The following is a 6,000-nucleotide window of genomic DNA, read 5'->3' on the forward strand; positions in this document are numbered from 1 at the left end:
TCTATCTTCAACACTGCCAAACTATCAGCATGAGGCTCAAGGAAAATTTTGGTATAGAGATTAAATCCCTCTTAAATTCAGGTTATCAGTGTGGGTAGAAAGATGTTAAAAATAAATTTGTATTATTACTGTAGTGGCTGTTCATGGACCAGGACAGCAATGTACAACACACAATGAAATGACAGTTTCTGCCCCTAAAAGTTTAGAATCTAACCTAATGAAGAATTAAATCTTTTTAAAAAGATGCCTGGGTCTCTTTCCACTTCTTGAGTAGCCATCAACAGAAGATTAAATATACGTCTGCTGCAGACCTTAATGAACTTTCTAAGATGTAGGAGCAAACTGTTTAAGTGTGCATTAATGTTAAGTTAGTATTCCTGAACATTTTTTTATCCTCCTGTTGTGTAATGTGTGTGATAGACTGCACAGCAAGCTCTATCAATGCTCATGCCCATGATCTTCTACAGAAAGCAATGCCAGAATATATCCTAGCAATTCTAACTCATATTTCCTCACTCTGTCTATTTTACTTTTCTTTTTCTAATATTTTGTTCAGTTTTTCTTTCCCCTCCTCCTCCCCCCCTTGCCGAAGTATTATCACCTATATAATGCTTTATTTGAATAGTTTATTTTGCCTTTCATTATTCACTGGTGATGCTCGCTTTTTCATAATGGTTATCCATTTGCCACCCACATGCTGAGGTAAATGTTTTCTTGTTTGCAGATGTGAAGCTCAAGAATGGTTCTTCACCAGCATTTTCAACCATTTGTTTCATTGAGAATGTTTTAGGAAAGCAGCCAGAGTTGACAGCCGTTATCAAAATAGGGGGAATTCACTGCTCAACAAATGACCTTCCTGTGGACTGACATTGTTTCTTCATCAGGGTTATCTCAGCAGGTTTGGAAGTCAGCCATGAAGCTTGTAGCAACAGAGTGGGCTCAGAGGAAGATAAAGTAAGACTTCCTGATTTTTGTAACATTTGAGGGTGGCTCTATTGGTGTCACTTGATACCATCATGTGGTAGCTGTTCTAGACTTTTTAAACTTCAGCGAGTTTCTTCCTAATATTATAGTAGAAATTTTGATTGTTGACCATAATTTTTTTTCCCTTCTATATACTGGATTTTATTACTGGAGTAATGAAAAAATAGCCAACAAGCCCTAACTGTAACAAATCATTTTTATTACACCAGAGAAATCTCCAAAGGTTTACTTAGTTAAAGTTTGTTTGTGTTTCAGGGGCTAAGAAAGAAGTAGGCCACTCAATAGGTTGATATTTGCTCTGTGGGCCTCAGATATTTGCTAAACATGAGGAGTAATTTGGCATCTATGCAGTGCATGCAAAAAGTTTGGATTCTTCACTGCCTGCTTATCCTTGGTCAGGCCAGTGTTCACTTCACAGCACAACTAATTACCCAACAGGAGCATGTCACCCTTAACTGGGAATATACTAAGGCTGCTTTAGAATCCTCTCTCATCTGCCAACCATGCTTCATTTGCTTTCTGGAGTCAGCATGTCTCAAAATACCTATGCAGTGCACTGATGGAGCAGCATCTAAAGAAGCTAAAGTTACCCATCAGACCTTTCTGGTTAATTAAAGAGTGAGCTTAACTTTAAAAAGCAGGGCAGTTGAAACATGGGAAGCTATTTTTGGTACTACCAGATTCTCTGGTAACCATGTTGGTAAGCTGCAAGGAGTTTTGGGAAAGTATTCATCGAATGGCTTGCTGTCTGTGCAGAGGGGCTATATGTCCAGTGAAGAAAGGTGTACCCGAATGATATTCTTTGTGTAAATTACTCTAAGCATTGCTAAACTAAAACCATGCACCTTTTGAAAGAAGTGAGGATTGTGATTTCTATTTACTGCAAACATTCCTGTAATAGTATTTATATAGCAGGTAGAGATGACATGTTTGAAAACACAGCTTTGCAAGATAGGGAATATAAGCAAACCTAGTGCCATTTTTTATTCTTTCTTCCGATATGTGCACCTTTGGTGACGTGGGTGAGCCAAATTGTGCTTCCTAGGTTTGCACAAGGGATCTAAGCATGGACCTCTCCAAGATACTCATAGAACAGGAGTTTGGCCATCTTTGTGGTATTATTTCTCCCTCCCTCTCTACACTGTGGTGGGGAGTCTTTGAGCTGTCTGGAGTGGGAATAGGATGAGGAATGGATGGGATGGAGAGGGAGGGGGATGCACATCATCTGGCCTTGTGAAAATTACAACCCTCCAATGGGATGATGTGGTGGGAAAGTGACAGAACAGTTACCTAAATAATGAATCTGGTTTTATTTTGTGAATTATATAGGGTCATATACCCTTGATCTGTGGCAGAACTCCTCAATGTTTTCAATGGGAGCTCTGTATGACATGAGTGTAGCGTATGGCTTGTTTATATCTGTAATGTAAAGAGGCATTTCTTTTATCTGGATAAATGATCATAATCTCTTTAAGAGAATATTCCTGGAACAGATAATTTTTATGATAAAGTACACAACACTTTCAGTATACTAAGTTGTCTCAAAGGTAACATCTTATAAAGACTGAAGTTTGGGTCAGGTAATGTTTCTGTTGGAAATTTACAAACCCTTTGGCCCTGACCTAGATCTTACACCAATATAAGTCAGGAGTAGCTCCACTGATGTCAAGGGAGTTACACTAGGGTAAAGCAGGTGACATCAGAATCAGGCTGTTTTATTTCTGAACAATGAGACAAGTTGCAAAGGACATCCAAGAAAAAAACAACTGGGCCTGAAATCTGTTCTGCGTCATCAGGGTACAAGTAATAATAAATTCTTACTGGAATGGGGGCCAGCTCTGGTCCCCGGAAGGGGCGGGGCCTCGAGTGGAAGGGGTGGAGCTGGGGGGTCAGCCTCCCCCAGCCAGTCCATCCATGCTGCCGGGCAATGATTTTAATTGGCTTGGGGTTCTGACTGCTACTGGTAGGGTCCATACTGGCAGGGCCACCAATGTGGGCGGAAGAGGCAGTGATGTTAAGGGCCGCCGGTGGGGAAGGCAAAATGGGCCGTGGCAGCACTTTAATATGGGCTGCGTATGGACTGGTACCAGCGTCTTATCAGTATGCTCTACCGGCCCATACCGGCTCACTTTCACCGTGTGTGTCATATTAATTATCTTATTAATATTTGCAGGCTAGAAAATGAAAGAATCTCTATTCTAAATCCTATATATGAAAAGTCTCATTGTCACTTATAGTTACTTACTTTACCCAAATGTTCCAGACGAATGGTATCTCTTAAAGAGGTTTTATTGCCCTTAAATCTAATGTAGTAAACAAGAAACACTAAACTCCAGTTCATTTGATCACTTGAGAGTTAAAACATTCTTATCATTAACTAAATGGGAGATGTGACTGGAGTCCCAGTGGGAGCCAACTGAGGTCACTCAATTATGGTGAACTGCAAAGAATGGGGCAGGCAATCCCCAAAGCTGGTGGATATTCCAATACTTAGCTTTACCAAGCCTGCAGGCACGCCACCGCAGGCTGCCTGACTGCTGTGCTGAGGGGCGCAAAAAAGCTAGAGCCACACCTCACTGGTTACTCAGAAGTCAACAACACAGTTCCCTTACAGTAACCCTGCCTCAGGCCTCCTCCTAGACATCCAAGTCAAATATGATGAGTATTACTGAAAATCACTTTCATCATATAAAAAATTTCTACCAATCCCAAAGGATTACCTCCCTGCTTAATGAATATTTTAGATCTTACCCAAATATATGCTTACAGGCAATTCTTTTTATCTAAACTAAAATTTATTTAAAAATAACAGAGAGTATAGGTTAAAAGGTCAGTATACATACAGACATTAGTACAATCTTGAGCTTCAGACTCACAGCAGAGATGGTGAGCTTTGTAGATGCAAAGAGTTCTTTCAGAGATAATCCATAGGTTATAGCTGAATGTTTGTATTCAGGGTGGTCCAGTCAGCACTGGGATCTCAGTCCTTGTGGCTTAGGCTTCCGCTGCATGAAGCCTCAAGCAGATTTGAGATGACAGGATCAGCCATTTTTTATTCATTTTCAGGCTCTCTTGTGATAGCTTGGAGTCCCTCGGCGAACAATAGACACTCATTTCCTGAGCATCACCGGTAATTATTCACACGGATCCACATAAAGCAATTGCCTGGTTTTCCATCACTCGCAGATTATTTGCTATACATTTCAAAGAGAGATGAATACAGCGATATCCTATCTTTACAGTTCATTTGAATGTTAAGATGTCCGTTTGATCTCTGAATTAACAGAGTATAGCAGAGACAGGGACTGTTTGAGTATATTGCTGACCACTGTCAATATATAAGTAAATACACTAAAACACAAATATTATCTACCCATATGTTTTTAAGGGTTGAATTTTAGTCTTTTATCCTTCAGGATGCTTAACCTTTTCTGGTCATGTGTCACAGGAGGAAAGTATTTGTACAGCCTCCTACTTTCTCTTGATCCTTGGTATAAGTATGTGATTATTCTCTTCCAGGGCAAGTGTTTCTTGATGCATTTTAAGCTATTGTGTAAAAAGTTGAATTTGACATGATGTTTAACATAGGACCAGCTCTCAAAAATGTAAATGTTTCACCTTTAGGAGTCTGGAGTCTAATACAACTACCTGAATTGCCAAATGAAACTCCGTGTGTGTGAAACAAAACTTCTATTTTGTACGGCTCTGTTTATATTATTGAATACTGTTGACTACAGAGCTGATATTCCTTTATTACATTTGAAACAGATTTCTGTTACAATTCCTTGGCATTTTTTAGCCGTGATTGAACATACTGTATGTTGCTTGTACTCATCTTTTGCTTTTTGTACTTCTGATGATATTTCAAGCCTGGGAGATCATCAACTGAAAGGCCGCAATTCTTTTAAAATTGGGACATAAGTAAAATGGTTCCTGGGAGCTCAGACCACACTGACAAATTCTCAGCCCTCCAGGCAGGTATAAGTACTGAGATATTTTTGTTTTTCTTCTTTGTCCTTTATTTAGTGTCAGTTTGCTAACTGAAGTGGAGTAAATAACTCACATCAAAGAGTTTATTTGATGAATGCTGCCTTTTTAGCTAGTCACAAATTATCTAGGAAAAACTTAATAATTTTTTAATGGAAATTCACCATGTAATTTTGGTGAACTATCATCTGCAGACCATATGTGAATAGTTTATTGTGCACATTTGATATTCAAAATGTGTTGGCTAGTTTTAACCAGCTGCATAGGTAAGGTATTATTTATCCTACATAATAGTATGAGTACAATTCTTAGAAATAGGTTGGAAACCAGTCTCAGTTTGAAATTCATTTTCAATGAATATTCTTTGATAACTGTTTAAAATTGGTTGTTTCCATTAAAGTTTGATTGAAAATTTTCACAGAAAGTAAATATTGAAGAGATGGAAGTGAATTCAAATTTTCTGTTTGAGATGTTCACAGCCCCTTTTTGGAGACATTTCTACAGCTGCAGTGCTAACCTTTACATGGTCCTTGCCCTTCCAGTAGTCAGAGTTCTCAGAGGCTAGTCTCTGCTCCTTTCTTAGATTAATCATAACTCCTTGACAGTTTCAATTTTGTTTCTGTTTCCACTGACCACACCAGCAACTCTTGGTACCTCCCTAATCCCACTGGGACCTTTCCCATGCTTTGTTACAAAGATATGACTGTAATTTTTTAACTAATAGTGCATACACAAAATCTTAGATTCAGTTTTTAATCTCATTATTTTGATTAAGTCCAGGCAAATCTGAACCCTGTGGCAGATTTAACTACAGATTTGAAAAAGTTTACATAATGTATAGGCTTTGCAGTGCCTCTCAGGCCTGAGTTATTTTGGCTTTTGAAAGGTCTGTGGAACATTCCACCCTGTTGGAAGTCATCACTGTAAATTTTATTTAATTCATTTCTTTGTCTAAGTATATGAAATGTTTATCATAAGGCATCCAAGCATGACACAGCAAAAGCCAAGATACAGTACAAAATATTAAAT

The sequence above is a fragment of the Chelonoidis abingdonii genome, chromosome 7, assembly GCF_003597395.2.
Source record: "Chelonoidis abingdonii isolate Lonesome George chromosome 7, CheloAbing_2.0, whole genome shotgun sequence".
Lineage (NCBI taxonomy): Eukaryota > Metazoa > Chordata > Testudines > Testudinidae > Chelonoidis > Chelonoidis abingdonii.